This window comes from Rhinopithecus bieti, unplaced genomic scaffold (assembly GCF_001698545.2).
Source record: "Rhinopithecus bieti isolate Rb0 unplaced genomic scaffold, ASM169854v2 scaffold_12640, whole genome shotgun sequence".
In the NCBI taxonomy this organism is placed as follows: Eukaryota; Metazoa; Chordata; class Mammalia; order Primates; family Cercopithecidae; genus Rhinopithecus; species Rhinopithecus bieti.
In genome coordinates, this window is record NW_016807406.1 from 217,114 (window position 1) to 236,944 (window position 19,831).

The 19,831-nt window shown below is 38.3% G+C and overlaps 1 protein-coding gene across 7 annotated transcripts in view; it reads right to left on the reverse strand.

Annotated features, from left to right (window-relative positions):
- The window catches only part of CNTN4 (contactin 4), a 1,016,652-nt gene that overhangs the window by 147,779 nt on the left and 849,042 nt on the right, over window positions 1-19,831 (reverse strand). The gene's annotated exons all lie outside the window — the stretch shown is intronic.

The window sequence follows — 19,831 nt, forward strand, 5'->3', positions numbered from 1 at the left end:
CNCTTTCTTTCTTTCTTTCTTTCTTTCTTTCTTTCTTTCTTTCTTTCTTTCTTTCTTTCTTTCTTTCTTTCTTTCTTTCTTTCTTTCTTTCTTTCTTTTCTTTCTTTCTTTCTTTCTCTCTTTCAGATGGAATCTTGCTCTGTTACCAGGCTGGAGTGCAGTGGTGAGATCTCAGCTCACTGCAACCTCCACCTCACAGGTTCAAGTGATTCTTCTGCCTCAGCCTCCCGAGTACCTGGGACTACATGCACGCACTACCATGCCCAGCTAATTTTTGTATTTTAGTAGAGATGGGCTTTCACTATGTTGGCCAGGATGGTCTTGATCTCTTGACTTCATGATCCGCCCACCTTGGCCTCCCAAAGTGCTGGGATTACAGGCATGAGCCACCGCACCTGACATCTTTTTCTTTCTCTAATACACTTATTGCCACCATGGTCATCAAAGGGAGGAAGCTAATTATTTTAAAGTATGGAGCACTGTATGTTTTGATGGATTTATTAAACTTTGAGGTATAATTTGTATTTGGTACAGTGTACCATTTGTGTGTGTACAGTTTGATGAATCTGGTATATACCACCATGAAGATCAAGACACAGAATATTCTCATCTCCCTGTGGAGGGATTCTTTTAAAGAAAATTATTGTATGTTTAAGTGAACAAACATTTTAAAATTTCAGAAAATTGAAAGAGAAAGAAACAAAATTAGGAACTCCATAAGATTTTTTTTTTTTAATTGTGTAGGTTAAAGCATTCCCTCTCTGATACGGTCACCACCTCTGCTTTGTTCCATGGTACTCTGTTCATATATATCTCCATTAGAGAACATGCTGAACTCTCTATATTGTCACCCTCTGTAAGCTTCTCCTTAAAAACAAGGCTTTGTTTAGCTTTTCACTGCAAGTACTTGGCTCATTTAGGAGAAGCTGTGACTTGCTTTTGGAGTGTAGGTATTGAGAAAGCTCTAGTATATGCTTACCACTAGTGTTCTAAAAAATTCACTCATGCTAACACCAGTAACATAGTTATATGGAAATACTATTAGAGAATTATTTCTTTCCTAAAACAAAAGATACGTATTTGTATTCTCACAAAAGTAAAATAAAAGACATTTTTTTTTCCTAGAAAATATCTATTTTCTTCTGAGTTAATTGAATTAATGTGCAAGAAGAGATTTTAGAATGGAAGGATTCATTTCTTGGAATCTTATCATACTTTAAAATCCTGACTCACTGCAGTCTGACCTGGTGGAATTTAATAGTTAAGACCATGTTGAATGTAAAATTTAAATATAAACCACAAATTACTTAAAGGAGGACTGGGACTGTGTGTTAGGTGAATGCGGGGCTTGGCGGGTAATGAGGGCCAATTTCTTAAAATTCCTAAATCATAGGCTAATGATTTTTAAAAATGAAACTAAACTTCAGTGGAAGCAAGTTAAATCTTGATTACATTCTTTTGTTGTGGAAATACTTTCGGTAACTGCCCAGAAACAAATAAAGATGGAAAGGTTACTTTTTAACAGGGCCATGCAATATACACCTGGGGCTGGTATTCCCACGGGAAGGTAAAATTTTAAAAATGAATCTTGTAGGCAATTGATATCTCAATCTGTTTACTTCAGATTTATGAGGGAAGTCTATAATTCTGGGAGTAATTCAAAGATAATAATTGCAATTAATAAGTAGAGGGCAAGTACAGATGTACAAATGTTTTGCTGCAATAAGATAAATGTATTTCTTGTATGGTCTGAAAATCATGTAATAAAATTGTAGGGTTTCTGAAAAGATAGGGTCAGGACATACCTACTCAATATTTATGTAATGAGAACACTACAAAAACAATAACCATCCTAGTAATTATCAAGCATAATTAAATATAAACATGATTTAAAAGATAAGTTAAATTCATAGTAACTACTACAAAAAATGCAGTGTGTGTATGTGTGTGTGCACACGCATGAGAAGGTGGCTTGATGGAAGAAAGAATTGTTGAGATTGCTAAGATATGGAATAAGCACAAATAGAAAGACTGAGAATTACGCAATAAGCAATGCCATGTAAGAGTACGTGGCCAAACTGTGCCAAGAGGAAGAATGTGGCATGAATGGGAATCACGTGTAGTAGGTATTTTCCCTTGGCTAGCTGTGTTAATCTGTGTTTGTGGGCTTTGTGTTTCGTTACTGCTACTTAATAAAATACCTGAACAAATCCAGGGTCTGTGTTACACTGACATCATTCCCCTACTTACCAATCCCACATAAGCTAAGTCACAGAAAAGTGTTTCAGCAGAGCAAACTCAATGCAAACCCCTGAACTGACACAAAAATGTAAAAAAAAAAAAAGTCAGGTATTCTTGAAGTTTTTTTTTTTAAGGATATTTTAAAGGAATATTTAAAGGAAATTGAGTTACAAATCCGTATCATATAAAAATCCCTTCTTAAAACTATATCTTTCTACACACATATATTTTTATCACTTTAGGCAGACATTTTTCATCCATTCAGGAGGAATTCTGCGGTTGCATTTGAAATGAGTTTACATAAATCAAACTGTGCACAACACATGGGCATATTTGTCAAAAAAAAATATTTTGCTTTTACAGGATTTGAAACAGCATATCAGAAGACAGAAACCAGAAAACACACCTTTCAGTTTCAAAAGCATTTGTAATGTACTATTTGTGTGCCATATAATCTTTTGGATATCTTAGAGATAAGACTGGCTCGAACTTCTTTCACTAATTAAAATGGAATTAAAAATTCAAGGCCGGGCAGGATGGCTCATGTCTGTAATCCCAGCACTTTGGGAGGCTGACGTGGGCAGATCACGAGGTCAGGAGTTCGAGACCAGCCTGGCCAACATGGCGAAACCCCGTCTCTACTAAAAATACAAAACTTAGCCGGGCGTGGTTTTCTATGTCTGTAATCCCAGCTAATGGGGAGGCTGAGGCATGAGAATCGCTTGAACCTGGGAGGCGGAGGTTGTAGTGAGCCAAGATTGTGCCACTGCGCTCCAGCCTGGGGGACAGAGCTAGATTCCATCTCAAAAAAAAAAAGGTGTAGTAAAATGTGGGGAAAGGCCTCTCCAACCCCACCACTAAGTGGAACTTCTGTTAGTACCAGGACTCGGCCTCTAGATCAAGAACATCCAAAAGAATATAATGCGAACCATGTATTTCATTAAAATGTTTCTGATAGCCATATTTAAACATTTTTTTCTAAAAACAAGTGAAGCTAATTTTAATAACATGTTTACTTAATGCAGTATATCAAAAATATTATTTCAACAGGTGGTCAATTAAAAATTATTAGTGAGCTATTTGATGTTCTTTTTTAATATAAGTCTTTGAACACTAATTATCTTACACTTATGGCAAATCTCAATTTAGATGCTAAATTCTCATCAGAAATACTTGATCCGGCCAGGTGCAGCGGCTCACACCCGTAATCTCAGCACTTTGGAAGGCTGAGGTGGGTGGATCACTTGAGGTTAGGAATTCAAGACCAGTCTGGCCAACAGGGTGAAACCCCACCTCTACAAAAATTAACCAGGCATGGGGGCGGGTGCCTGTAATCCCAGCTACTTGAGAGGCTAAGGCAGGAGAATCGCTTGAATCTGTGAGGCAGAGGTTGCAGTGAGCCGAGGTCGTGCCATTGCACTCCAGCCTGGGCGACAGAGCAAGACTGTCTCCAAAAAAAAAAGAAAAAAAAAGAAAAGAAGAGAAATACTTTATCTGTGTCTAGACTTCATAAAATTGAAAACTGAAAAATTAGTTTTATACAGCAAGTTGTTCAAAATATACTTAAATTTTTCCAATAACTAAATCCAGTATCAGTTTTCAAATTTAAATTTAAACTAATTAAAATGCACACAATTAAAACTTCCATTCCTTGGTCACAGCAGACACATTTCAAGTTCTCAGTGGCCCCAGTGGCTAGTGGCACCATGTCAGACAGCACAGGGAACATTCCATCAGCACAAAAAGTGCTCTGGGACTGTGCCACACTAGATGGTTCCAGCCTTGGCCCTGCAGAGTCGGAAGTGAGTTATGTAAACAAATAGGGTCCTCAACTTCCCAGAGGCTTTCCCATGCCTCTCCCTGCACTCCCAGACTAAAGTTCCTGAAGCCTTTCCTCCACCCATTCCCCAACGACCTCCCCAGCAAAGTAGTTAAGAGCAGGGGCTCTGGAGTCAGAGATCCCAGGTTCATCTCAGCTCATCACGTACCAGTTATTTGACTTCCAATAGGCTAATTAACTTATCTGAGCCTTGAGTTTCTCATTAGTAAACAGACAATAATATTTTAAAGGAATGTTGTGAGGAGTGCATGAGGTAATGAGTATAAAGCATTAGCACAATGCTTGACACAGAAAATAATGAAAGGTAGTTATTATCAGACAAAAACCCCAAACTCTTCCATATATGCTTTTGTAGATCCCTCCCCAGCATCCTCCTGCCACCCGGGCTGGGTTATTCCTTGGTATCCTTGGGAGGGATCAGGAGTCAGTGAGGGTGGGGAGGGACTGGGGAGGGCCTGGTGTGTGGGTACCGGGGTGCCCCTGTGAGCCCTGTGGTTGTTATTTTACAGGGCATTTGTGCCGCTGCTCTCTTCAGCTCTTTCTTCCCTGCTTATCGGTTCAGATGGCTTTTGCTCTGGAACTCTCAGTCCTGTACGGCCCCCTCTTTTTTCTGTGACCTAGAACAAATGATTAAACACACCAAACTATCACCAACACCCTCTTTCCAAGGACATCAATGACCTCATTCAGTCCAAACCCACGGGTACTTTCTCCTCCACCTCTTGGCAGTGTGTGAGCTGTTATTTCTCCCCCTCCTCATCCTGGCTGCCTCTGCCACCCTACAGACCTTTCCTCCTCCTGCCTTTTCAAAGGCTGATCTTTTTATTGCTCCCTAGGCCTGAGCCTTCCCCAAGCCACAGTCTCACTTGGGCAATCTCACTTACTCCAAGGCCTCAGCTCAGGGCCCCTAAACTGAACTCACAAACCTGCACCTCCAGCTCCCACATCAGGCCCAATTCACAGCTCCCCACTGGTCTCGCCTCCTGCATGACCCACCTCTGAATTCATCCTTATTCCTTTCAAACCACTCAGGTTCTCACTTGCTGTGAGTGGGGGAAAAGAACACACAAGTAGCTACAAGCGCCTGTGTGCCCTTCCTTTGCCAAGAACTTCATTTAACCTTCACAATGACTCTGAGAGGAAGGAATAACAGTCTCCAGTTTACACCTGGAAAAGACAAGACTCAGAAGAGGAAGAAACCCAAATCCAGGGCCAAGCGTGTTGGCTCACACCTGTAATCCCAGCACTTTGGGAGGCCAAGGTGGGTGGATCACTTGAGGTCAGGAGTTTGAGACCAGCCTGGCCAACATGGTGAAACCACGTCTCTACTAAAAATACAAAAATTTGCTGGGCGTGGTGGCACGTGCCTGTAATCCCAGCTACTTGGGAGGCTGAAGCAGGAGAATCGCTTGAACCCAGGAGGCAGAGGTGCAGTGAGACGAGATTGTGCCACTGCACTCCAGCCTGGGCAACAAGAGCGAGACTCTGTCTCAAAAATAAAGGAAAGAAAAAAAAAGTAAAGAAAAGAAANAAAAAAAAAATCAAGTTTTTCTTTTGTTTACTCAGTATACTTAATTAGCTTCTGAAGTTATCAAACCCTGCAAATCTATCAGTTGTAACCATAAACTGCAGTGCTTTTAAGGGAGAAGAGTCAGAACTTCATCAGTTTTTGAATACTTGAGCCATTAATCGATTTCTTAACATTCTCCCATTTTGTGACCATCTTTTGCACCTGAGATGCTGTTCAGCTTGTAGGATGATGTTTTTTCCTATTTGTACCCTTTATTCTCATCCCCAAACACTGATCTAAGGGAAGTCTGAAGGAAAAGAGAAAGGGACCTGTTTTATGTGACATTCACAGATAATGACATTTTAAAAGTTACTGGTAAAGTCCTCAAAAGGGCACTATTAGAATCTAACCTTTGCTGGCACTTAAAAAATTAGTGCACATGGAAGTGAAACTTCAGTAGGTTTCTAGTAGCTCAGAAAAGACAAAACCAACTGTCAAATTACCCCTGATGTCTGAGAGTAGCTGAGATACTGGGAGATCCTTATTTGCTATATTTAATATACTTATATGATAACATTTCTCACATGCACTGCTAGAGGGCACCACTCCCTCAGTGTTAGAATGAACTGTATTATGGGACCTCTTCCATGTGAGAAATGCAACTTTTTATTATTTATCAATGATCTTTATTACATTATCTATGAGAAGCATGTGGCTGAGAGAAGCCCTCTATGTAATTCACAACTATTTGTTTTTAGGTAATTCAATGACTTCTGGTCATATATCAAGGGTATTTTAAGTGGCCAATAGAACCCCTTAAAAACAAAAGTCTTTTGCCTTAGTGTCATTTCTCAAGAGAAACAGTAGAATGATAGCTCCTTAACTAGATATGCAGTGGCAGTCCTATCTGGGAAATATATGGATGTGATGTCTTACTATATTATTGAAGAAGAAAGGATTATGATGTATGCCAGTTCTAGCACAGTCTGTGATAGAAGCATCACTGGGAACACTGCCAGTTGATGGAGAATATTAAGGCCAGCTTTTTTGGAAGTTCAGCATTTCTTATTACTTTAACCTTTGTCTACTCTCTTTAACTATTACCTCATCATTCCCTAAAAACAAGCTTAGAGTGAATGCATTAATTCAACTCTTTTCATTACTGAGGAGAAAATACTGGTATCAGATTATGAGACCCCAAATTTCTTCTGGCCTGTTGGATTGGTATCTAGAAAGAAGGCTACTGGTAGAAGATTTCTTCTTTCTAGGTCCACTGTTTTAGAATGACTGATTCAAAAATTCAGTCCTCTCTGAGGTCAGATGGGGTGGCTCACGCCTGTAATCCCAGCACTTTGGGAGGCCAAGGCGGGAGGATCACTTGAAACCAGGAGTTCAAGACCAGCCTCAGCAACACAGTGAGATTCAGTCTCTACAAAAAATAAAAAAAATTAGTCAGGTGTAGTGGTGCATGCCTGTAGTCCTTGCTTCTTGGAAGGCTGAGGTGAGAAGATCAGTTGAACTCAGGAGTTCAAGGCTGCAGTGAGCTAGGATCACACCACTACACTGCAGCTTGGGTGACAGTGAGACCCTCTCTCTTAGAAAAAAAAAAAAATCAGTGCTCTCTGATTATGAATGATATTAACAAGGAGACTCTCAACACAACTCTGAAGTAGATGATTTTTCCATTTTGATGTTAGCAGGATGTGTCCCTTCTAATGTCCCTAATATCCATCCTCCTATTGTTTTGGTCTAATTTACTGAACGCCCTGTTTCCTGATGACTCCAATAATGCTTCTTCCATGGGCAGCTCTTGGGTTTATAAACTGCTATTCCTTTGGGCATGTTATTATAAAACAAAAAAAATTACAATCACCAGATTGTTTTCAGGATTAAATAAAACAATACATGTATTGAACATAAAGTACTTAGCACAGTATTTGATCCAGATTAAGAATTTCATACCTCCCCTCTCCACTGTTATTTCCACTACTGCACTACCCCAACTACCATTATCACAGACTTTTTTATGTTGAAAAATTTCTTAGAGTCAGAGAAACACAACATTGTTTGAAAACAGAAAATGTTTATTTTCAAATAATTATAGACCCACAGAAAGTACCAAATACAATACAGAGAGGTCCTGTGTGTCCTTCACCCAGTCTCCCCCAATGGTTACATCTTATGTAGATACAGTTAAATATCAAAACAAAGAAACTGATACTTAGTATAATGTGTATATATCACACATGTAGACAGGGCAAAAGCACCAGGAAATTGAGATAGGGAACTATTCTATTGTCACAGGGATCTTCCTCTTGCTTCCCCTTCATAGTCATATCCAGCCTCCTCCTACCTCCCCTCTGTAACTCCTGGAAACCACTGACCTCTTCCCCATTACTTTTAGTCATTCTGAGAATGTTTTAGATACATATGTGTGTGTGAGAGAGTCTGTGTGTGTGTGGTGTGTAATCACACAGTATGTGACCTGTAGGAGTCTTTTGTTCCTTTTTACTGCTGAGTATTACTTGCTGCTGTGGGTAAGAAATACGTCTTCAATATTGGCACTTCAGGCTCTATGATAACTGACAAATACTTTTGAGCACAGGAGCCATTTCAAGATCTCTCATCTTTCTCTGCCAACAAGTAGGATCAGGTGTGGCCTTTTTATTTTTTTCAATGAAAGATTTGAAAAGTCAAAATTAGTTACATGAACATAGGTGGAAGTTTTTTCTTATTCCCAGAAAAATATTTTAAAGATATTTTAGAACATTATTTCTTATATAAATAATCAACAGGTTGATTAAAAATAATTCTTATATAATGCTTTAAGTAGGGCCTCAGCTGCTAAATTCTCATTAACCTCCTTTGAGCCATCCTATCCCTATAAAGATAATAAGACAGTCTGCATTTTAAACACTCTGTAATCACATTGGCTTTCTTATATCAGTCCAAATTGGTGATATTTCATTTATATGTCAGTATCTTACACTCTTACATAAACTCATGCCCTCGGTTAGGCAGGTAGTGTATAGTATGCAATGTCTGCTGAATGAACAGAAGAGAGTCATCAGACTATGACAGTGGGAACCCTAGAATTTCAGTGGTTAGGAAATAGTAGCTCTTGTTATTAGCTATTATTAGAACTAGAATTTCAGTGGTTAGGAAATAGTAGCTCTTGTTATTAGCTATTATTAGAACATCAGTTCCTTGAAGGCAAGAATATGTATTCTGGATCTGTATATCCCTTGGACCTGGCCTGGTGCTTGATACAAAGTTGATATTTAATCAATGAATCTATTGAAGAATTGAGTAAATTTTTAAAAAGCAACAATCTTTTTTTTTTTTTTTTTTCTGAGATAAGAGTCCGGCTCTGTCACCCAGGCTGGAGTGCAGTGGTGTGATCTTGGCTAACTGCAGCCTCTGCCTCCTGGGTTCAAGCGATTCTCCTGCCTCAGCCTCTTGAGTAGCTGGGACTACAGGTGTGAGCCACCACACCTGGTAATCTTTTTTTTTTTTTTTTTGTATTTTTAGTGGGGATGGGGTTTCACCATGTTGGCCAGGCTGGTCTTGAACTCCTGACTTCAAGTCATCTTCCTGCTTTGGCCTCCCAAAGTGCTGGGATTATAGGCGTGAGCCACCATGCCCAGCCAAAAAGCAACCATCTTTCTTTTGTCTGACTTCTGGCATAATTCAAGTAAGAGCCTCTTTTCCTTTTGTGTATTATAAAAAATGTTGATATTTAATCAATATCTGATGAATTAATGTACGTTGCAGGAAAGAAGTCAGGGATTCAGTTCAAAACAGGAAATTCCCTTCTCATGAGGCTTTCCCTGGACACCACATCCCTTGCTCCCCTTCATATAGGGTTGTGAATGGCTTCTTCAATTTCCAGTCCTGTGTACAGGACATGACATCCTCCTTGGAGTTATATCTCAGTCTAATGAAACAAATTATCCAAGAAATACCACATGGGCTGTTTATACTACTAAATCATCTGAACTGGTGTGATAGTAAATGTTTTACAAGTGGCTCTCTAAACAAAAGAAAACAAAATAAAACACCAAAGATTTTGGTTTGTAGTCCTTGCCAATTTCTGTGGTGTAAATATTCCTACCTTGGCCAATTTCAAGCTATCAACATGAAGTCACTGAATGCTGGATTGAGAAGAGATACATAGAATCAGCCCCTGCCACTGAGCTAGCTCTAGCAGGTAACCGCCTCTCCCTGCGTTTCCCACAACATACACTTAGGGGAAGGTAACAGGGCAAGTACACCCTGGAAGTTCAGCTTTCCCCAGATTTGGGTCTTGTTCTGCAGAAGCACATGGTCTCCTCTTTCCTCCCCAGTATGCCCAATAGCTGACCCAGCACTGAGAAGGTAAGAACTTCACTTTGAGTTTACTTGCTCAAAGAATGTGTCCCCTGAGCTTTGTGGGACAAGGTATCACAGCAGTTTCATGCACTTCAGTGATACAGGCTCTATTCTAGACATGCAGGCTCACCACAACCATATTACAATGTAGATGACCTATGTTTATGTAATGCGGCAGTGACTGATATCTTGCTTATCATGCTCTTTCAGTAAAGCACCAGAAACAGTTTTGTAGGCAATGAAAGCATATATTTTGCCTTTGTGCTATGTTCATTTTCATCACATTCAAAAGACTTTACTAAAAGCAACATGCCTTACACTAAGTACAAATGACTTTCTTTAGGAGTCTAGAAGAACCGTGGTCTTCTCATGCTGGAAAAGGAAGAGATGAAATGTTGTTGGTGCCAATGCTCTTCTTCTGTTAAAAAAAAAATGCCTCACATGACTGATAGAAGTTTTGTTGGGTCATGTTGCACTCTTGGATAATGTAACAAGGGAAGCATGGATTAACTGGACACATGGTGGTTATACCAACAGAACAGTCCTGTCCTCCTTCCAACCTGTATATAATCTTATGAGTTAGAAAGGTACTCTGCTGTGATGGCTTAAGATTGGATAGCAAAGGGATCTAGAAAGTGGAGTATAGATCTGTGGCACCTCAAATAAACTCAATTTAACTGACCATAAAAATCATCAGGATAAGCTTGTTAAACGTACACACTCCTGAACTCCGTCCACTATGAGAGAGACAGAGATGTATGATTTTACAACTTTTTGCCACTGAAAATGTGATCCCTAGAGCAGAAGCATTGGCATCACCTTGAAGTTTATTAGAAATGCAGAATCCCAGCCCCCACCTCAGACCTGAAATTGGAATCTAAACTTAACAAAATTTCCAAGTAATTCATATGAGCCTTCAAGTTTGAAAAATACTGCTATAATCTTCTATTTTTAAAATTGTGGTAAAGAGCACATAACAAAATTTTACCATCTTGACCATGTTTAAGTGTACAGTACAGTAGTGTTAACTATATGCACACTTTTGTGCCACTCATTGCTAGAATGTTTTTGTTTTGCAACACTAAAAGTTGATACCCATTACCCAGCTCCCCATTTCCTCCTCCTCTCTCCTAGCCTCTGATAACAACACTACTTTCCATTTCTATGAGTTTGACTATGTTAGACATCTCACAAAGTGGAATCATGCAGTATTTGCTTTTTGTGACTGGCTCATTTCATTAGCATAACGTCCTCAAGGTTCATTTATGTTGCAATACATAACAGAAATAATAGTCCATTGTATGTATATAAACACATTTTCTCTATCCTTTCAACTATCCATGGACATTTAGGTTGCTTCCACCTCCTCGTTATTGTGAATAATACTGCAATTAATATAGGTGTGCAAATTTCTCTTCAGGATGCTGTTTTCAATTATTTTGAATATATACCAAATGTTTGGATTGCCAGGTCATATGGTAATTCTGTTTTTAATTTTCCGACTGTAAGGTGGATGAGTAACATCATGCTTAGCAGTGAAAATTGAAAGCTTTTCTCTAAGATCAGAAACAAAGCAAGGATGCCCATTCTCAGCATTTCTATTTAACCTAGTACTGGAAGTCCTAGGCAGAGCAATTAGAGAAAGAATAAATAAGTAAATAAATAAATAAAAGCCATCCAAATTGGAAAGGAAAGAAGTAAAATTTTTCATATAAGCCTTTCATTAGGTTGAGGTACTTTCCTTCTCTACTTTGTTGAGTATTTTTATCATGAAAATATATTGAAATTAGGGCGGGCACAGTGGCTCATGTCTATAATCCCAGTAATTTGGGAAGCAGAGGCAGGAGGATCACTTGAGGTCAGGAGTTTGAGACCAGCCTGGCTAACATGGTGAAACTCCATCTCTACTAAAAATACAAAAATTAGCCAGGCATGGTGGCGTGCACCTGTAATCCCAGCTACTTGGGAGGCACAGGTGGGAGATATGCTTGAACCTGGGAGGTGGAGGTTGCAGTGAGCCAAAAGCACATCACTGCACTGCAGCTTGGGCGACAGAGTGAAAAAAAAAAAAAAAAAAAGACATGGTATTGAATTTTGTCACATGCTTTTTCTTCATCAATTGGAATGATCATGTGGTTCTGGTCCTTCATTCTGCAGTGTATTATATTAATTGATTTTTGTATGTTGAGTCATCTTTGCATTTCAGGTATAATTCCAATTTGACATTGTGTATAATCCTTTTAATGTGCTGCTGAGTTGAGTATGCTAATATTTTGTTGACAATTTTTGGATCAGTGTTCATCAGGGTCATGGTCTGTAGCTTTCTTGTGTCCTTGTTTGTTTTTGGTTTTAAGACAATGCTGCGCTTACAGGATGAGTTTAAATGTGGTCCCACTTCTTCAATTCTTTGGAAGGGTTTGGGGAAAACTGGTGTTAATTTTTCTTTAAACATTTGGTAGAATTCTCCAGTGAGGCATCTGGTCCAGGGATTTTCTTTATTGGGAGGTTTAAATTACTGCTTCAATCTCCTTACGAGTTTTAAGTCTATTCACATTTCTATTCCTTCAACACTCAGTCTTAAGCAGTTGTATGTTTCTAGCAATTCATCTGCTTCTTCTAGGTTATCCAGTTTTTCAGTGAATAATTATTTATAGTGGTCTTTATACTCCTTTTTATTTCTGAATCATCTGTTTTATGTCTCTTCTTTAATTTCTGATTTTATTTACTTGAGTACTCTCTTTTCTCAGTCTACTACGGGTTTGTCAATCTGGTTGATCTTTTTAAAAATCAACTCTTGTTTACACTGATTTTTTCCCTATTATTTTTCTGTTCTATATTTCCTTTATCTCTGCTCTAATATATATTATTTCGTTACTTCTGTTGATTTTCAGTTTTAAAATCTTTTCTAGTTCCTTGTGGTGCAAAGTTAGGGTGTTGATTTGAGATATTTCTTCTTTTTTAATGTAAGCATTTATCATTATTGACCTCCCTCTTATTACTACTTTTTCTGCATCCATAAGTTTTGGTATGTTGTATTTTCATTTCAATTTGTCTCCTGATATTTTCTAAATTACATTGTGACTTCTTTTTTGACCCATTCGTTGCTTAAGAATGAGTTGTTCGGCTTGGCGCCATGGCTTAAGCCTGTAATCCCAGCACTTTGGGAGGCCGAGACGGGCGGATCACGAGGTCAGGAGATCGAGCCATCCTGGCTAACCACAGGTTAAACCGGTTCTACTAAAAAAAATACAAAAAAACTACGCGGCGAGGTGGCTGGCGCCTGTATGTTCAGCTACCTTGGGAGGCTGAGGCAGGGAGAAATAGTGTAAAACCGGGGAGGCGGAGCTTGCAGTGGAGCTGAGCATTTGGCCACTTCCACTCCCAGCCTGGGGCTACCAGAGCGAGCTCTGCCAAAAAAAAAAAAAAAAAAAAGAATGAGTTGTTCAATTTTTACATTTTTGTGGATTTCCTGCTTTCCCTCTGCTATCAATTTCTACTTTCATTCCGTTATAGTCAGAGAGGATATTACGTATGATGTCAATTTTCTTAAATCTGTTAAAACTTATTTGTACCCTAACACATGGTCTCTTTTGGACACTGTTCCATGTGTGCATGAGTAGATTTCATACTCTGCTGTGGTAGGGAGCAGAGTTCTTTATATGCTTATTAGGTCCAACTGGCCTATAGTGTTGTTCACATCCTCTGCTTCCTTATTTGTCTTTTGTCTGATTGTTCTATCCATGATTTAAAACACAGTATCAAAGTATCCTACTATTGTGTTGCTATTTCTCTCTTTAGTTCTGTCAATGTTTGCTTCATACACTTGGAAGCTCTAATACTAGGTGCATACATATTTCTAACAGTTACATCTTTCTGATGAATCAGTCCTTTTGTCATTATATAATGTTTTATTTGTCTCTGTGACAGTTTTTGTCTTAAAGTTTATTTTGTCTGGTATTAATACTGTCACACCTGCTCTCTTTAGGTTCTGGTTTGCACGGATTATTTTCTTCTATTCTTTCATTTTCAGCTTGTGTGTATCCCTAGATCTAAAGTGTGTCTCTTATAGACAGTATATAGTTAGATCCTGTTTGTTTTTAATCCATTTAGTCAACCTATAACTTTTAATTGGGGCATTTAATCAATTTACATTTAAAATAGAGATAGGGAAGGGCTTACAATCGCCATTTTGTTCAACTGTTTTATGTAGCTTTTGTGCTTACCCTTTCTCCTCTTTCTGTCTTCTTTTGTGTCCTTGATTTTTGTTTTCATTTTTATTTATTTAATTTGTTTATTTTTGAGACAGAGTCTCACTCTGTCACCCAGGCTGGAGTACAGTGGTATGATCTCAGCTCACTGCAGCCTCCGCCTCTCGGGTTCAAGCGAATCTCATACCTCAGCCTCCTAAGTAGCTGGGATTACAGGCATGCGCCACTACACCCAGCTAAACTTTGTATTTTTAGTAGACATGGGGTTTCACCATGTTGGCCAGGCTGGTCTTGAACTCCTGGCCTCAGTGATTTGCCTGCCTCAGCCTCCCAAAGTGCTGGGATTACAGGCATGAGCCACTGCACCCAGCCTTGTGTTTCCTTTATTTTAAAAAATGATTATGTTTTGTTTTACTGCTCATTTCCCTTTGTGTATATTATATAGATATTATCTTTGTGGTTACCACTGTAATTACATAGCACATCTTAAAGTTATAATACTCTATTGAAGCTGGCAACAATTTAACTTCAATCATGTATGAAAACTATTTATTTATATGCTCCCCCACTTTGTTACTGATGACACAAATTACCTCCTTTTATATTGTATAGTTATTAATATAGATTTATAGTTACCTTTTATACTTTTTAAAAAATTCTATACCAGATTTTTGTAAAAGTGATTTTTGTACCTACAATATTACAGGATTTTACATTTGTCTGTATGTTTACCTTTATCTAGGAGTTTTACATTTTCATATGGTTTTGTGTTGTTTATCATCCTTTCATTTCAACTTGAAGGACTCCCTTCAGCATTTCTTAGAGGGTAGATCTGGTGGTGATAAACTCATTCAGCTTTCGTTTATCTGGGAAAGTTTCAATTTCTCCCTCATTTTGGAAGGGCAGTTTGCCAGATATAGTATTCTTGATTGGCAGCTCTTTCTTTCAGCACTTTGAGTAGATCATCCCACTCCCTTTTAGCATGCAGTTTCTGCTGAAAAATCTGTTGATAATCTTATCAATGCATACTTGTTTGTGATGAGTTACTTTTCTCTTGCTGCTTTCAGGATTTTCTTTTGGTCTCTTGACTTTTGACACTTTGATTATAATGTGTCTCAGTGTAGATCTCTTTGTATTCATCCTAGTTGCAGTTCTTGAGCTTCTAAAATTTGTGAGTCCATTTCCTTGCTCAGACTTGGGAAGTTTTCAGCCATTTTTTCTTCAGATAGGCTCTCTGTCATTTTCTGCCTTTATTCTCTGCAAATTATGTAACACTTATATTGTTGCACTTGATGGTGTCCCATAGACCCTTCAGCTTTCTTCATTATTTTTTCCTTTTTGTTCCTCTGCCTCAATAATTTCTAATGTTCTGTCTTTGAATTGCTGATTATTTTTTTCTGTCTGGTCGAGCCTGTTGTTGAATCTCTCTAGTAAATTGACTACTGTATTCTGAATTCACGTATTGTATTTTTCAGCTCCAGAATTTCTTTGAGCTCATTTTCATCTTTTATCTCTGTTGATACTCTCATTTTGTTCATGCCTCATTTACCTGATTTCCTGTAGTTATCTATCTGTACTGTCTCTTAATTTCTTGAGCATCTTTATGAGAGTAATTAGAATTCTTTGGTAATGGATATACCTCTGTTTCTTTAGGGTTCATTTCTGTAAATATAATTTGTTCCTTTGGTTGGGTCATGTCTTCTGGTTTCTATGTGTGCTTTATTATCTTCTGTTGGAATTCTGGCACTTAAAAAATAAGACACTTCTCCTAGTCTTTGCAGTCTGAGAGCAATATCCTGCTAGAGATTCTGCAGATCTCTCAAGTCTTTTCTGGTGATGTGTCTTCTCTGGGCTTTTGTATGTAACCCCCTAATTGAAGACTTGTTGGTTTCTACTCAGGAGCTTCCCTTTGTGTCTTTATCAGATACTGTGGACTTGCTAGTGCTGCAGGAAGCATTACATTTCCCTCTGTTGGCACTGGACCTCTCATAGTGTCTGTGGTACAGCCTGATACCAGACCAAGCCATGTTGATAGCCTTTGTTCTCAGGGGGCCTCCCACATAGCCCAGTTTCTGTCATCACTTAGATTCAGGCAAAACAGAAACCACTCCCTCAGGTAGTACTTCCCCCTCAAAAGTAAAAATATTAGATGTACTTTCCACTCTTTTCTTTCCCTCCTCAGCAAGAAATTAGGAATTGGAAGTTTTCTACTGATATCTCTGTGCTATGCTAAGGGCAGTAGGAGGTCCTCTGGCAAGCGAGTGCCATACATTTTCCTACAGTGCTTTAATGTTATTGGCTTTACACTTGACTGGAGTGCAGAAATCTCTTAACTGGTTTTATTTCTTTCAACGGCAATTGGTCCACTGGAGAAAAGTGTCTGGGGCTTCCCTGTCGGCTATCTTGATGACATCACTCCCCACTACCAAATCTTGAATGTCAATCTAATTAATACTCTTTAGATTAGGCTCCCCAAATGCAATCAATTTTGCCAGAAGGTGGTGGAGGTGGAAAAATAGTTACTTCATTTATGTATTCATTCACAAATTCAAAGAACTTGAGGCAGATAATGGTAAAAGATATAAAGTAGTAAATACATTTAAAATATGACTCAATTCAAACAGTGGAAGGGCAGAAAATAATCTCACTAGAATTAGTACAACAGAGTTAAATTAGTTCCAGACTTGACAAAGAGAAAAATAACATTATTTCTTACTGACTGATGAAAACTTTGCTTCTTTACTAGAAGATGCAAACTTTTCTTCTTTTAAGAGAGAAATTCTACTTTTATGATAAATTTATTGGAAATATCTTTATGTAAAGGACTACAGACTTCAAGATGGATAATCTCTTCACAGCAGTTTTACAGAAGATTCGGAGATTTTGGTTATAGGATTGTATATAAAGTATTAATGCTCAGTGATGCCTTAGGCTGCATTCTAGAGTAATATTTGAAACTGTAACTCACTGATTGCATTTCTTTGGGGGAATTGATGTAAGGGATTATTATAATATGTATCATAATATTTATCAGCTTTCAGTGTCTCCCCTCAGTTGGCTTTAACGACCAGAGTCATGCCATGCAGCACTTTAGCTCAATCCTCACATGGCAGTCTGTCAAGACATCCTTTGTGCTTTATTCCTACTCATTCTCTTGTTGAAACGGGGCCTTCAGCCATGGTTGGAATCTCTGATGCCTGCTCTTTCTCTCATACAGGGGTACTTTGGATTCAGACTGCTTTTTGATCCAAAATCAGATGTTTTGGTAGGGAGACTATGTTCAATTTTTTAAAACAAAAACAAAAGCCCTCTGTGTAGGACAGATTTCCTATTTTAGGATAGTGGTTCTCAAAGGGTGGTCTTGGATCAGCAGTATCAGCATCAGTATCACTTGTTACACATATAAATTCCCAGACCCCTCTTTAGAACTACTGTATCAGAAATTCTCAGGGTAGAGCTCAGCAATCTGTGTATTAACATGTCCTCTAGATTATTTCAATGGCTTTTTAAACCTGATCAATTAAAGCAATAGTTCTCAAATTCTTTTGTTCTTTGGAGTCACAACTGGGGAGCTTTAAGGAAAAATGCCTGGGTCCTAGGACCAAAGACTGAATTAGCTGATAACGAGTATGGCATGCCATCAGGATATTAAAGAGTTCCCCAGATTATTGCAATCTGCAGAAAAAATGGGAAGCACAGAACTGGGATTTACTCGTGATTTCGTGGCTATCTCTAAGTTTTTGGTATGGATACTAACTAAGAGCAAAAACAAACAAAAAACAAACAAACAAACAAAAACAAAAAGAAGCCCAAACTTTCTTATATTGTTATAAACACCTTTAGGTTTGCAAAGGCGTTCACATGTAATTCTGTCAGTTTTCATAGTAAGATGAGGAATGATATCCTCCTACTAGTGGTAAGTATATGCTCAATAACTTGATAAAGATACCAAATTTGATTTTGAGAGCCAAGTGCACAGCTTCCCTCTTCATGACAACTTAAGTAAAGCTCTTGCCTAGATGACTGCAGTTGGGTAAGAAAAACATTTGTCCTCTCATTAGATGCTGATCACACTCAGCACATTTGATTATTTTGTAATCTGGCTCAACGAGGCAGTTGAGAAATCAGACTTAGATGCAGATGAGCGCTTGTGAAAGTCCCTATGAAATAACTTTTAGTTTAGCCTTAATGTTTTTCTAATTTGGGAGCCAATCATCTGGATAGATGCCAAATTAACCAGATAATTGCTCAAGGTTGCACCTCACTTTAATTGGACCATCAGTTACTTGATGGTATTTGATTGTCCTGCCAGGGTCAGATGTGTTCCACCACACCGGCCAGGAGAACCCCCAGGATATTGAACCATTAGACATAATTTCCTCAGGGTAGTACCTACTTCTCCTCCATTATACAGTCCTGGAAAAGTCAAGTCACATTGAAAAGACACCTGAGCAGATACTCACTCATCCTTAGGGATGGCTCCTCCCATTGGAAAATCAATTTTTTTCACAATATTCTCATATATAAGCAAAATGAAAGATTTTTGATCCCTACCACTTCTGCAACCCCACTTAAGAGTAGCTTTGGAAGTGATTAATATGGAGTTTTTTAAAAAGCTATCCTCATTACTTCAAGGTGGAAATAGGTCTGAGGTACAGTTTATGTTCCAGAAATCTCCCTTCTAGATTAGACTTAAGCTAGACTTTACCTAAGACCCCATCCTTGTTTGGTTCCTCCTTCTTCCTTATTCTGCTTTTCCTTACAGGTTTTTCCTAGAGAACACTCTTTCAGTGAATTGCAGATACCTGAATGCTTGCCTCAGAATTGCTTTGGAGACCTTAACTATCCTCTATATTTACCCAATGATTTCAAGTTTGGCAATTTAATCAGCAGTCCTCATCACCAATATGATCATCTGAGTGGACACAAATACTAAACATGGGTAGAACTATTACTTTACAACAGTTATTTTTTCACCAACAAAATACCTAATTTAGTTATAAATACTTTTTAAGTTATGTATAGAAGATTTAGTTTCCCCATTATTAGAAGACTCTATTTACTCTAATTGTAATACACCTTCATGAGTCGGGGAATAATGGTTATCACCCAGGGAGTTGTGCAGCACCTCAAGGATGCCTACAGGGGTATATCCCACAAGTGAATCTCATCCATGACTCAGGCTAATACAGCAGAAAAGGTCTGGGAACAGTTGCCTTGGGAAATAATAAGCTATCAATTGTAATAGTTCAGTCACAGACAAGGACACTTCCATTTGATGTACTCATAACCAGGCCTACCAATATACTGACCTCAAGATAAAAGTCTCTCTATGGCGTTTGCCCATCCAGTGAGTAAATCACCCAGCACACAGATTAACTATTTAGCAGCTTAAATCCATTAAATACAGACATGTTACATATACATTAAATACCAAGACAGAACACATAAAATAAAACCAAGGGAAAAACCTATTAAATACATGCTTCCTAATCATCTCTTATTCATGACTGTAGGGCTATCACCCAACATTAACAGGAATCTCCTCTATAGCATTGAAGATTCCTAAAATTTAATCAAAACGTGGAACCAACATATATATTTTTCTTTCTTATACAGATTATCAAGAGATAATTTTTTTTTTTTTTTTTTTTTTTTTTT